A 15,597-nucleotide genomic window follows, 5' to 3' on the forward strand; every position below is an offset into this window, starting at 1 on the left:
CCAACATCGGGAACAATCTTCGTGCATCTAGCCTGTCCAACCCCTTAAGAATTTTGTAAGTTTCTATAAGTACCCCTCTCAATCTCCTAAATTCTAGAGAGTATAAACCAAGTCTATCCAGTCTTTCTTCATAAGACAGTCCTGACATCCCAGGAATCAGTCTGGTGAACCTTCTCTGCACTCCCTCTATGGCAATAATGTCCTTCCTCAGGGTACACAAAAATGCTGGAGAAACTCAGCGGGTGCAGCAGCATCTATGCAGCGAAGGAAATAGGCGACATTTCAGGCCGAAACCCTTCTTCAGACTGATGGGGGGTGGGGGGGAGAAGGAAGGAAAAAATGGAGGAGGAGGAGCCCGAGGGCGGGGGGATGGGAGGAGACAGCTCGAGGGTTAAGGAAGGGGAGGAGACAGCAAGGGCTAGCAAAACTGGGAGAATTCAACGTTCATGCCATCCGGATGCAAGCAACCCAGGCGGAATATGAGGTGCTGTTCCTCCAATTTCCGGTGTTGCTCACTCTGGCAATGGAGGAGACCCAGGACAGAGAGGTCAGATTGGGAATGGGAGGGGGAGTTGAAGTGCTGAGCCACCGGGAGTTCAGGTAGGTTATTGCGGACTGAGCGGAGGTGTTCGGCGAAACGATCGCCCAACCTCCGCTTAGTCTCCCCGATGTAAATCAGCTGACATCTAGAGCAGCGGATGCAGTAGATGAGGTTGGACGAGATACAGGTGAACCTTTGTCGCACCTGGAACGACTGCTTGGATCCTTGAATGGAGTCGAGGGGGGAGGTGAAGGGACAGGTGTTGCATTTCTTGCAGTTGCAACGGAAAGTGCCCGGGGAAGGGGTGGTACGGGAGGGAAGGGAAGAATTGACAAGGGAGTTGCGGAGGGAGCGGTCTTTGCGGAAGGCAGACATAGGGGGAGATAGAAACATAGAAACATAGAAATTAGGTGCAGGAGTAGGCCATTCGGCCCTTCGAGCCTGCACCGCCATTCAATATGATCATGGCTGATCATCCAACTCAGTATCCCGTACCTGCCTTCTCTCCATACCCTCTGATCCCCCTAGCCACAAGGGCCACATCTAACTCCCTCTTAAATATAGCTAATGAACTGGCCTCGACTACCCTCTGTGGCAGGGAGTTCCAGAGATTCACCACTCTCTGTGTGAAAAAAGTTCTTCTCATCTCGGTTTTAAAGGATATTCCCCCTTATCCTTAAGCTGTGAGGTGGGAAGATGTGGCGAGTGATGGGGTCACATTGGAGGTGGCGGAAATGGCGGAGGATTATTTGTTGTATTTGCCGGCTGGTGGGGTGAAAGGTGAGGACTAGGGGGACTCTGCCCTTGTTGCGAGTGCGGGGATGGGGAGAGAGAGCAGTGTTGCGGGGTATGGATGAGACCCTGGTGCGAGCCTCATCTATGGTGGCGGAGGGGAATCCCCGTTCCCTGAAGAACGAGGACATTTCCGATGCCCTGGTGTGGAACGTCTCATCCTGGGAACAGATGCGGCGTAGGAGGAGGAATTGGGAGTAGGGGATGGAGTCTTTACAGGGGGCAGGGTGGGAAGACGTGTAGTCCAGATGGCCATGTGAGTCAATTGGTTTGTAGTGTATGTCGGTCAGAAGTTGGTTTGTAGTGTATGTCGGTCAGAAGTTGGTTTGTAGTGTATGTTGGTATGTTCCTCCTCAGATTTGGAGACCAAAACTGTACGCAATACTCCAGGTGTGGTCTCACCAAGACCCTGTACAACTGCAGTAGAACCTCCCTGCTCCTATACTCAAATCCTTTTGCTATGAACATTTGATAAGGTCCCACATAGGAGATTAGTGGGAAAAATTAGGGTACATGGTATTGGGGTTAGAGTGCTGACATGGATAGAAAATTGTTTGGCAGACAAGAAACAAAGAGTAGGGATTAACGGGTCCCTTTCAGAAAGGCAGGCAGTGACTAGTGGGGTACAGCAAGACTCGGTGCTACAATATATATTAATGATTTAGATGAAGGGATTACAAGTAACATTAGCAAATTTGCTGAAGACACAAAGCTGGGTGACAGTGCGAACTGTGAGGAGGATGCTATGAGAATGCAGGGTGACTTGAACAGGTTGGGTGAGTGGGCAGATGCATGGCAGATGTAGTTTAATGTGGATAAATGGGAGGTTATCCACTTTGGTAGCAAAAACAGGATGGAAGATTATTATCTAAATGCTGTCAAGTTTGGAAAAGGGGAAGTACAACGGCATCTGGGGGTCCTTGTTTATCAGTCAATGAAAGTAAGCATGCAGGTACAGCAGGCAGTGAAGAAAGCGAATGGCATATTGGCCTACATAACAAGAGGAGTTGAGTAGAGGAGCAAATATGTCCTTCTGCAGCTGTACAGGGATCTAGTGAGACCACACCTGGAGTATTGTGTGCAGTTTTGGTCTTCAAATTTGAGGAAGAACATTCTTGCCAATGAGGGAGTGCAGTGTAGGTTCACAAGGTTAATTCCCGGGATTGCGGGACTTTCATATGGTAGGAGAATGGAGCAGCTGGGCTTATATTCTCTGAAATTTAGAAGTATGAGAGGGGATCTTATTGAAGCATATAAGATTATTAAGGGTTTGGACCCGCTAGAGACAGGAAACATGTTCCGATGTTGGGGGAGTCCAGAACCAGGGGCCACAATTTAACACTACACAATGTTGCCATCATACAACACTTACTCCAGCTCCTGGCAGCATTTGCTTCAATAGGAGGGGGAGGGTGAGTTGCTGTGGGAATTGGCAGGCAGGGGAAGTGCAATTGGAATTTTTTTGAAAGCCCAGTGCTGGGGGAGGCAGGGGAGTGCTGGAATCTTACGTTCGGGAATGGGTTGAGTTGGGGACCACGCCTCCCATGGGAGCCACGGGTTAATGGTGCAAAAAAGTGTTAGGGAACGGGTTCCATTGGGGGACCAAGCCTCCCATGTAACAGGGACCCAACGGGTCCCAGTCGGTCTAGTTAGCTATAAAGAGAGGTTGGACAAACTTGGAGTGTTTTCTGTGGAGCAGCAGAGGTTGAGGGGAGACCTGATAGAAGTATATAAAATTATGTGCGGCATAGATAAGTTAGACCATCACAACCTTTTCCCCAGGCTGGAATTGTCAAATCCTAGAGGGCATAGCTATAAGGAGAGAGGGAGAAAGTTTAAAGATGTGCGGGATAAGTATTTAACACAGAGTTCTTGTTACAGTATAGGAAGGACATGGTTAAGCAAGAGAGAACACAGAATAGATTCACAAGAATGTTAGACACAAAATGTTGGAGTAACTCAGTGGGCCAGACAACATCTGTGGAGAGAAGAAATGGTGATGTTTCGGGTCGAGACACTTCTTCAGATGGAGTCAGGGGAGAGGGAGATACAGAGATAAGGAAGAGGCGAGTGTGAAAACTAGAGACAAAGGGTATAGAGGTCAAGGAAAATGTAGAATAAAAGATAAGAATGTTACCTGGGTTGGATTATTTGAACCACCCAGAGAAATTGGATAGGCTGGGACTGTCTTCCCGGGAGTGAAGGAGGCTGAGAGGTGACATGATTGCAGTATATGGAAATATGATAGGTTGGAGAGAAAGTATCTGTTTGTCTGTTTACCATGGTAGGTGTATCTCAAACTAGGGGATAGGTTAATGGTGAGAGGGAAGAGGTGTAAAGGAGATCTGTCAAATGCCTGACGATCTGTCAAAATGCCTCTTGGGTGCTCCTGCCTCCTCTACCTTTCTTTCTTTCTTTCTTTCTTTATTTATTTAAGTGTCTTGCCCAAGGACACACACCAGGCAAAGGTGGGTGAAGTGTCTTGCCCAAGGACACAACGACAGTATGCACTCCAAGCGGGATTCGAACCAGCTACCTTCCGGTTGCCAGCCGAACACTTAGCCCATTGTGCCATCTGTCGTCCACCTCCTCCAGTACGCTTTTTCTTTACACAGAGGTTGGTTGGTATCTGGAATAAGCAGCTGGAGGAGGTTGTGGTGGCAAGAACAGTCACAACATTAAAGAGGCATCTGGACAGATACTTAAATGAGCAAGATATAACAGGATATGAAATTAATGCAAACAAGTGGAATTAGTATACAGGCATTTTTACCTGTTATTTTTTTTATTAATTACCCATTTATTTATTTATGTTTCTTGTTTATCATATTGTTTACAGTGTACTATGTTTACATATTATGTTGTGCTGCAGCATGTTAGAATGTCATTGTTCTATCTGGGACATATCACAATAAAACACTCTTGACTCTTGATGATGGTTGGCATTGATGTGCTCCACAACTCTACGACTCCAGAACCCCACAGTATACCCCATCTACCATCTTTTTTCTCACTTGCTGAAACCATTGCTATGCAAACTCAGTCTTCACCCAATAACTAATTTTTCCATCCATCAACAAACGTCAACACAATACTCTTCAATTAATATTAATTGTATATAGTAACTAGACTAAGTGGGACCCATTGGGTCCCAACATCACACAGGAGGGCTGGTCATCCAACGCAATATTCCACCTCTCCACCAATTCTAATATTGGTGGCCAGTTGGGGGGGGGGGGGCTTTCTGGAGCGCTAGTATGGGTGTTGTGGGCTGAAGGGACTGGTTTCCAGAGGGCTAGTATGCAAATTGTGCGCCAAATGGATTCTTGGGCTGGCATCTCAGTCAATCAAGCCTGTTGTGCTGGCAACTCACTCACAGCTGGTGGGCTGGTAGTTGACTCACGGCTAATCCTTGAAATTCTATTTCAAGCAGGGTATAAGGCCACCAAATTCAAGTGCAGTTTCTTACCACTTCTAGCAGGGTGCAAGGCCACCAAATTCAAGTGCAGTTTCATACCATTTGAAGTAGGGTGCAAAGCCACTAAAGACAGCGAGTCGTGACCTCTCCCTCCACCATCTTGCAGAGACTGAGCCACACCCACATTTCCGGGTTTTATAACCCCTCCCCCAACAGAAAAGGTGTGGCTTTCATGGAGTGATCGACAGGAGAGAGATTCTCAACATTTTTTTAAAAACTAATAACACTTTTATTTTTCATTGATGGGAAGAATTCTCTGCATCTGCTCAGCGGAGGGGGACTGAGTAACATGGCCAAAAATCACAGCTGTAAGTGGTAGCGGTTTATCTAAAATCAATATACAGTGCAAACAGGAAGTAAGTGCATTTACAGTACTGCCTTTCAACTTCAAGCCAATGCACCCAGGCCACCATTTTCAGTAAGTAGTGCCTTTCAACTTCAAGCCAAAGCACCCAAGCCACCATTTGCAGTAAGTAGTGCCTTTCAACTTCAAACCAAAGCTCCCAAGCCACCACTTGCAGTAAGTAGTGCCTTTCAACTTCATGCCACCATTTGCAGTGCCTTTCAACTTAATGCCAAAGCACCCAAGCTACAATTTGCAGTAAGTAGTGCCTTTCAACTTCAAGCCACAATTTGCAGTAAGTAGTGCCTTTCAACTTCAAGCCAATGCACCCACGCCCCCATTTGCAGTAAGTAGTGCCTTTCAACTTCAAGCCAATGCACCCACGCCACCATCTGCAGTAAGTAGTGCCTTTCAACTTCAAGCCACACCCAAGCCACGCCCAAGCCTCCATTTGCAGTAAGTAGTGCCTTTCAACTTCAAGCCACACCCATGCCACACCCAAGCCATCATTTGCAGTAAGTAGTGCCTTTCAACTACAAGTCAAAGCTCCCAAGCCACCATTTGCAGTAAGTAGTGCCTTTCAACTTCAAGCCAAAGCAACCAAGCCACCATTCGCAGTAATAGTGCCTTTCAACTTCAAGCCAAAGCTCCCAAGCCTCCATTTGCAGTAAGTAGTGCCTTTCAACTGCAAGCCAAAGCACCCAAGCCACCATTTGCAGTAAGTAGTGCCTTTCAACTTCAAGCCACAATTTGCAGTAAGTAGTGCCTTTCAACTTCAAGCCAATGCACCCACGCCCCCCATTTGCAGTAAGTAGTGCCTTTCAACTTCAAGCCACACCCAAGCCATCATTTGCAGTAAGTAGTGCCTTTCAACTTCAAGCCAAAGCAACCAATCCACCATTTGCAGTAAGTAGGGCCTTTCAACTTCATGCCACCATTTGCAGTAAGTGGTGTCTTTCAACTTCAAGCCACACCCAAGCCACACCCAAGCCGCCATTTGTAGTAAGTAGTGCTTTTCAACTTCAAGCCAAAGCAACCAAGCCACCATTTTTTTAAATTAGATTAGATTAGATTAGATAGCCTTTATTGTCATTCAGACCGAAATCTGAATGAAATTGCAGCAGTCATACATACAATACAATACAATAAAAAACAACAATAAACACATTATAACATCCACCACAGTGAGTCCACCCAGCATCTCCTCACTGTGATGGAGGCAAAAGTCTTCGGTCTGCAGTCTCTTCCCTCCTCTTCTCCCTCTGCGCTGAGGCGATACCCCACCGGGCGATGTTAAAAACTGTCCCGCGGCTCAATCACCGCGCCCCGGGGTGGTCAAAGCTGCCGCCCACCAGTCCTGCTGACGCAGCCGCTGGCCCGCGGCCGAACCCCGGACTCAGGCCACCACCGCCAGAACACCGTCCCAGCCACCCTCACGTGAGTATCGTGCCGTCTTCAGCCTCGGGCTGGGCCGCCCCGACATGGGCGCCGTACCTCCCTCGGGCTGGGCCGCCCCGACATGGACGCCGTACCTCCCTCGGGCCGGGCCGCCCCGACATGGGCGCCGCTTCTCCCCCAGGCCGGGCCGCCCCGACATGGGCGCCGCTCCTCCCTCGGGCTGGGCCGCCCCGACATGGGCGCCGTACCTCCCTCGGGCTGGGCTGCCCCGCCATGGGCGCCGTACCTCCCTCGGGCTGGGCCGCCCCGACATGGACGCCGTATCTCCCTCGGGCTGGACCGCCCCGACATGGACGCCGTACCTCCCTCGGGCTGGGCCGCCCCGACATGGGCGCCGCTCCTCCCTCGGGCTGGGAACGCCGTACCTCCCCGAGCTCGGCCCTCTGACGGGAGCACCGTTCCTTCCTCGGACCAGGCCGCCCCCTGGGAGCGTCACAGCCCCTCACGGAAGCACTGTTCCAGCCCCGAGCCGGGCCGCCCTCACGGGAGCGAGTCCTGGCGGGCTCTGCCTCCTGAGCCTCGAGGTCGCCAGCTCCGCCATTAGGCCTCAGCGCAGACGGAGGCAGAGAAGGGGAATACGACAAAAAAGTCGCATTCCCCTGCAGGGAGAGACAGCAAGCCCCGTTTCAACCCCCCCCCCCCCCCCCCCCAAACACAAACTAAAAACCAAAACTAGACTAACCAAAACGAAATAAACAACACAAAAAAACACAAAACAAACAGGACTGCCGGTGAGCCGCTGCAGCCAGAGCCGCGCCTTTCAACTTCAAGCCAAAGCAACCAAGCCACCATTTGCAGTAAGTAGTGCCTTTCAACTTCAAGCCAAAGCAACCAAGCCACCATTTGCAGTAAGTAGTGCCTTTCAACTTCAAGCCAAAGCAACCAAGCCACCATTTGCAGTAAGTAGTACCTTTCAACTTCAAGCCAAAGCAACCAAGCCACCATTTGCAGTAAGTAGTGCCTTTCAACTTCAAGCCAAAGCAACCAAGCCACCATTTGCAGTAATAGTGCCTTTCAACTTCAAGCCAAAGCTCCCAAGCCACCATTTGCAGTAAGTAGTGCCTTTCAACTCCAAGCCACACCCAAGCCACACCCAAGCCAAGCCAACCAGGGGAGGGGGCGTCGCTTTCTGGAGCGCTAGTATGAACCATTTTTGAACCAACAGACATTATTTTTGCAAGCTTTAGAACCAATAAAGACACTTTTTGCAAGCTTTAGAACCAATAGACATTTTTTTTGCAAGCTTTAGAACCAATAGACATTGTTTTGCAAGCTTTAGAAGCAATAGACATTTTTTTGCAAGCTTTAGAAACAATAGACGTTGTTTTGCAAGCTTTAGAAACAATAGAGACTTTTTGCAAGCTTTAGAAGCAATAGAGACACCTTTTGCAAGCTATAGAACCAATAGAGACACTTTTTGCAAGCTTTAGAACCAATAGACATTTTTTGCAAGCTTTAGAACCAATAGACATTTTTTTTGCAAGCTTTAGAACCAATAGAGAATTTTTTGCAAGCTTTAGAACCAATAGACATTTTTTTGCAAGTTTTAGAACCAATAGACACTTTTTGCAAGCTTTAGAACCAATAGACATTTTTTGAAAGCTTTAGAACCAATAGACATTTTTTTGCAAGCTTTAGAACCAATAGACATTTTTTGCAAGCTTTAGAACCAATAGAAACACATTTTGCAAGCTTTAGAACCAATAGACACATTCTTTTTTTTTGCTTCTTTTTTTTGCTTGCCTTATGTAAGTAAAGTGCAGTGAGAGAGTCTGTTTTTTCCTGAGGTATGCAGTGTAAAAATTCCGCATTCTCTGAGAGATTAAGCAGGATGGCAAAACACCTTTGATCGACCAAATGTGTCCCCTTCTCAAAATTGTTCAGTTGAAATCATTAACTGAGAAGAAAGATAAATCTCATGATTGATGAGGAAATGCACACACGCACTGGATATGTTGCAATGTTATTCTAGGGGAAACAGACAGAACATAACAGTGTAGCCAGTACAGAGCAAACTGCTGTAAATAGAAGTGAAAGTATTATACCACTCTTTTGAGGCTGGCACTATCATAGACAAATGTAAGTGTAAGGGGGTAAAGGGTGTTGGGTGACCATGGGGTTGATGGAGGCAATGTGAGTTTGAATCTATTTCAAGCAGTTATTGTTTGCAAAACCTTGATCTTTGACTTTTCAGCATTTTGAGTCAGCTTTGACTGCCACATTCCTTTTTTCACAAACCAAAATATAATAATTTTTTTTAATGAATATATTTTCTATTTACAGAATTATGTGGATGAGTGGTTTCTGGTTTTGCTTCCAAGAAGACAAACAAATCCTCATCAAGGTAAATGTAGTAGATGGAACGCAACCTAATCCTTAATCTAAGTTCATACATCAGGAGAAGTGAGGTTTACATTCATGAAAGACCTAATGAAAAAGCCCAGAGAATTTTTCCAGATTTCATTCTTTTGTTTTTCAATAAACAGAAACTACCAAATTCTACCGCGCTTACTGGAAACTTTCCAGTTGCAGAGGCTGTGGAAAAGAATGTCTCAACCCACTTTTTCGAAAATATACCATAAGAGTAACATAGGATTAAATCTTCTCCTGGTTCTATAACTGGATAAATTAAGCATCAAAACATGGGTAATTTTTTGAGTTTTCATTATCACTATAATTAATGGAGCTCAAATGAAAATGTTTTAATTGAAGCCATAAATTCTAACAACATAATTTTGCACCCTCAGTATTTCTGATGGTGCCTTTGCTCTCATTTGAAGCCCCACACTATGGATTTACAGCTGCCCTAATTGAAAATGAGTATTTGCCTCAGAGTGAAAGCTGCCATCAAAAAACAGCTTAAAACTGCTCCAAAGCAAATTGATTTGAGTTGGTCAGGTGCAGGCAATCTGCATTAAATCCAATCATTGATTTGATTCTGCCTGGCATGGACCCTGGGTCAGTGAAGACGTGTCACACCAAAACAGAGAATATTGAATCTGACTTCAATCAATGTGACTGCAACTCCATTATAACCCCAGTACAAATAGTGCATCATATTCATCTCTCATTGGGAAGAACTGTTGTATTAAATCTGCAACCGGTTTCCCGGTCAGTTTACTGTAATTACAATTGGAAAATCAAATTGTATGGGCACACAGACCTAAACTACTCAGTTAATAATTTAATGCTGTTATTGACTGATTTTTAATGTGTTACCTAAGGTGTTAAAGAATCGATTGAACCTCCAGGCAAAATATTTTCTAAAATGGCTTAGTTCCCATCATGGAGTCATTTAGCAGTGAAACAGGCCCTTTGTCCCATTGAGTCTGCACCAACCATCAAGCACTGGCAAAACATGGAGAGAGGCTGGGGGAACTCAGCTGCTCAGGCAACAACTGGAGTCCACATTGAGTCTTCACCTGAGATATCAAGTGCCCAATCCTCTTCACAGAAGCTGCCTGACCCGTCAACATCCTCTTAGCTGCTCTCCTTTTGGTGCTAGAGCTCCAGCATCTGCAATTTCTGTGAGGCCCATTTACACCAAGTTTATTTTTATTTTCTCCACCTCCTCAGACTTCTGAACAACCTTTATTGTATTTTAATGAAACTAAAGAGGCAACATTTCAATAACAACATATATTACACGTATTAGTTCATTCTAGTAAAGGGAATTGGTCTAATAATCACATCCAGCCTTCATGTTATTAAAACAATGTTGTCACGGAATATAGAACTCAAGAGCAAGGCAATAAACATATGTTAGAGAAGACTTGAGAGCAAGTTAAGAGAGATGTGTTGAGAGCATGGATCAGTACATAGTACAAGGTAAATTATCTTCCGATCGTTTACCTTGTCGTGGTGAAGAGGCTTGTGTGCCGCCTTGATTCTGAGAGCGATGCTGTCGGAAGCACGAGCTTCTAGTACGGCCAACCATGGTGGTAAGGTCGAAGATGAGGGTCCAGAATAAGAACGATCTAACCTACAAGACCTCAACGGCAGACCAAGCAGACAAGGTTATCTTGAACTCAATGGCTGTGAAGGCGGATGAAGGCTGCAACAGATCTATCAGCTTCAATCATCTTGGTTCCCTTGCCATTGGAATTAGTTGATGGATCTGTGATCCCACAGATCCCACTAGGGGCGCTGCATTGAAGGCGCCTCTGCCTACAGACTGGCCGTTTTTTTCCATCTATTTTTAATTTTAGTTGATCTAAACAGTTTTGTTTTGGGGATTCTTTAGTTTTTCAATGGGGGGGAGGGGGGTAGGGTAAGGGGGAAACTGCTTCCCAGTCGCTTCCTGGCGAGGATGCGACTATTTCTCCAAGTAGCATCCTTGCTGCCCTCCTCGCGGCCTACCACTGGATCGGAGCGGTCTTTCCTACTGGATACCGTGGGCCGGACCAGAGCTTCGGCAGTGGCGCCGCGGCGCTGGATTCACCGCGGAGCGGGCGATACCTACCTGGATCGCCGTTTGAAGCTCCGGAGCGTTGGGCCCGCTACTCTAACATCGCGGGGCTGTGGTACGTGGAGCTCCCAGCGCGGGCGGCGCTGACCGACAGCGCGGAAACCCTGGGACCCTTTGCTGAGGGCTGCCAGTGTGAATTTCCACCCGACGCGGCCTGGGGACGTCAGGAGCTGCGTGGGAGGCGGCCGATTTGGAGGTCCAAGCCGCTGAGGTTGGACTCCCGTTCCGACATCGAAGTTCCAACATCCCGAAGAGCGAGCCTGAGCGGCGAGCTGCCCGTAGCGGTGACTGGGGAGGACTGCGGAGGCCCTGACCATGGATGAAAATCAGAGGAAGATGACTGACTTTGGTGCCTTCCCTCACAGTGGGAAACTTTGATTCTGCTGTGTGGGGATGTTTTATGATGAACTCTATCGTGTGTAGTGTTCTTTATTTTATTGTATGGCTGTATGGTGCTCACATTTCACTGTGCCAACTGGCACATGTGACAAATAAATGTATCTTGTATCTCTTGTATCTTGAAGGACCGTATACTTCTTGGAGTGCAACATCAAGTACACGTTAAACAAACACACGCTCAGGCGTCTTCGTTCTGTATGCAAAGCCAGGATTGGACTCATAAGCCACCTGAGAGTTCATAAAAACAATGGAACATAGACCCTCATCCTCGACCTCGAGGGATAGCCACGACGACATAGGATTATATTATTTCAGTGTAGAAATGTAGTTGAGAGAAAAGCAAAACTGGCAGCTCAATGTTCTGGTGTATAGATGTTTCAGTCATGACAGAGGAGGTGCAAAAGAGGTGTGTTGCACTGCTGATCAGGAACTGGACTCAAAAAAGACATCCAGAAAGGATCAGTTAGGCTATATGGAAAGAAATCAGGAATTAGAAAGGGGTAATCACTTTGATGGGTAATCACTTTGATGATTATATTATAGGTCTCCCAATAGTCAGCAGGAATTAGAAGAGTAAATGTGTGTACAGATCAAGCATGCTGATGAATTGGATCCAAGATTGGTTGGTTGATAGGAAGCAAAGGGATAAATGCTGTTTATATGACTAGAAATGTATTATATATTGACATATATATAATATATATATATATATGCACAACATAAAAATTGGTTGTCATAGATAGCTATGAAGATTGCATAAAGACATTAATCAGATGGAAAGTTGAACAAAGTAGTGGTAGCTGAATGTAGGAAGTGGTAGTGATAGCGAGTGCGTGGAAGGGATTCACCAGGACGTTGCTTAGAATGGAGGGCCTTAGTTACAAAGAGAGATTCGATAAACTGGATTTATTCTCATAGGAAAGTAGGAACCTGAAGGGTGACCATAAGGTTGTTTATAAAATTACGAAGAGCACAGATAGGATAGATAGTTAGTCTTTTGCCCAGGGCAGGGCCACTATTTCTAAGGTAGGAACAGATATATTTAAATGAGATACAAAGGAGATTTTAGTTTCATTAAAATAAATATCAGATAGACAATAGACAATAATTGCAGGAATGGGCCATTCGGCCCTTCGAGCCCTTCGAGGTTTTTCACACAGAGGTTAGTTAATATTTGGAATAGGCAGTTGAGGCAGATACTATTACATTTTAAAAGTATTTTGATGATCACATCCCACAGCGACACTAGACACTAGATTGGTACTTGAGTGGAAAAAGACAAAAGGGATGAGAGCAAATTGGATCAGTGTAGATTAGAATCATTGGCGGCATGGATGAGGTGGGGTGAGAGGGCCTGCTTCTGTGCTGCATGTTTCTATAGTTCTATGAAATATTGAGGTGTTTTAAAAATGTGTACGATTTATGGAATTAATATGAAAATGCATAAGGATTTTAAAAAATGTAGCTCAACACAAGAAAGCAGAATATCTAGCTTAAAATATTTGGCTTAAATATTTTCCGGTAGTTTAGAATATTTAGCTTAACATATTTGGCAAAAGAAACAAAGAGAAATAAATGTTTTCTTAAATATAGCAAGATTTCATGTTCTAAAATACATTTGGTGAGATACTGGTGAAGTCAGCTCAGTGTTAATTTCCAAATAAATAATAAAGTTAGTACTTGAAGCAGAATTTTTTTTTCTAAGAATCCAGATATCTACAAAGTGCTGGAAGTATATCATTCTGTGATGATAAATGGGAAAGTTTTTTTTCTGAGAAAAGTGACTTCTGAAGTTCGATGGAGTCCTTGCAGATTTGCTATGGTTCACATTTTACATTAATTATGAGGAGGAGGATGTTCCCTGTGTTGTATAAAATCTGCTGATGACACTATGCTATATACTAGCCTCAGTAAGTTAAATTTACAACAGAAACAGGAACTTGTGTCAACCAAAGGAATTTTTAATGCAAGGTTTGCAAAGTTATTTGGAAGACATCAAAAGAAAAAAACAGCCGCAAAGTCCACTGCACAGCAGGATTCACTGCAAATGCTGAGATTGCCCTATTCACGACATTTGCTGCTGAACCTACCAGAGTTTGTTGTCTGTGCTGATATGGGATGGGATCATCAGAATGCTGTCCAAATAAAGCAAATGGGAATCCAGGTTTCAGTGCAATCTGAACTCCCAGGTGACAACAACTCTGTCCTGAGTAATTAACCATATAACCATATAACAATTACAGCACGGAAACAGGCCATCTCGGCCCTACAAGTCCGTGCCGAACATCTTTTTTCCCTTAGTCCCACCTGCCTGCACTCATACCATAACCCTCCATTCCCTTCTCATCCATATGCCTATCCAATTTACTTTTAAATGATACCAACGAACCTGCCTCCACCACTTCCACTGGAAGCTCATTCCACACCACTACCACTCTCTGAGTAAAGAAGTTCCCCCTCATGTTACCCCTAAACTTCTGTCCCTTAATTCTGGTCATGTCCTCTTGTTTGAATCTTCCCTATTCTCAAAGGGAAAAGCTGATCCACGTCAACTCTGTCTATCCCTCTCATCATTTTAAAGACCTCTATCAAGTCCCCCCTTAACCTTCTGCGCTCCAGAGAATAAAGACCTAACTTATTCAACCTTTCTCTGTAACTTAGTTGTTGAAACCCAGGCAACATTCTAGTAAATCTCCTCTGTACTCTCTCTATTTTGTTGACATCCTTCCTAAAATTGTAGGATGGTGCTAGTTTGTGGGGATTGCTGGCTGGCATGGACTCGTTGGGCTGAAGGGCCTCTTTCTGTGTTGTACCTATAAACTAAACCAAACCAGACATTACCATTTGTAGTTAGCCTGTGCTTCTGAAAGGGGAGGAACATTTAGTAAACATTGTGAAGGAGAAGGGAACAAAATGAAAGAGAGCAGGGGGCAAGGGTTTCCAGACATTGCTGGAAGGTTTAGGGGGCAGGGAGAAGGAATGGAAAGTGGAAGAGATGATCTATGTTGAGATGGAAGGGTGGTGGGGTTAGGACAGGGAATGGTTGGAGGGCATATAGAAAGGCTTTCAGATACACACTCAAAAAACAAGGGGTCAAATAACAATGAGTATCAAGTGTTAAAGATCTGGATCCCATGCCCCTAAAAATTCAAAGACTGTAATCTTGTGGTCACAGTCGGTGAATATATCTGCAGCCACTCCTTCCTGTCCACTGTAACACCAGCCTCAGACATTGCTTAATTCCCCGACTCCTTTCAGTTCACTGCCAACATTTTCTATCAACCAGCAGTCCTGCCAAACATTCATAATCCATCAAACATTTAGCAGCAAGTTAACCTCAACCCACATCTCACAGCCTGCACACAACATTTACTCATGACGTAGTGTAGGAACAAGGTACTGCAGGTTTACACAAAGGACACAAAGTGCTGGAGTAACTCAGCGGATCAGGCAGCATCTCTGGAGAACACGGATAGCTGATGTTCAGCCTGATTGTAGGGAGGACGAAAGCTGGAAGAGAGGAGGGACTGGACGAAGCATGGTAGGTGGACACAGGCAAGGGGTGTGTTTATAGGCAGAGAGTTGGACATAGGCCAGAGATAAAAGCAGAAGGTGAGATACAGAATTGAAGAGTTGCAAATTGTGAAGCCAGAGGAAGGAATGTATGAGCAGTGGAGGGAGTGGGGAGAAATAGGTGACAGGCCAGGTGGGGCACAGCAGAGAGGAGGAGTGGAGAGGGTAGGGGTTGGTGAGGTTACCTACAATTGGAGAATTCCATGTTTATACCTTTGGGTTGTAGGCTACCAAAGCAGAATATGAGGTGCTATTCCTCCAATTTTGTGTGGGGCCTCACTCTGGCAATGGAGGAGGCCAAGGTCAGAAAGTCAGTATGGGAATGGGAAGAGGAGTTAAAATTGGATTGGATTCAATTTACTGTCATTGCACTTTTCAGTGCAACAAAATGGTTTAGCCTGCAGTCATAACATAGAATAAATAACAAACACTAAACACAGTTTAAAGTCCCAAAGTCATTGTCTCTTCCCTCCTTGCTCTCCCTCTGCGCTGAGGTGATCCAGGCCTCCGATGTTGTGACCCCGCCGGGTGATGGTAAGCAAGTC

This window comes from Amblyraja radiata, chromosome 2 (genome assembly GCF_010909765.2).
Source record: "Amblyraja radiata isolate CabotCenter1 chromosome 2, sAmbRad1.1.pri, whole genome shotgun sequence".
Taxonomy (NCBI): Eukaryota; Metazoa; Chordata; class Chondrichthyes; order Rajiformes; family Rajidae; genus Amblyraja; species Amblyraja radiata.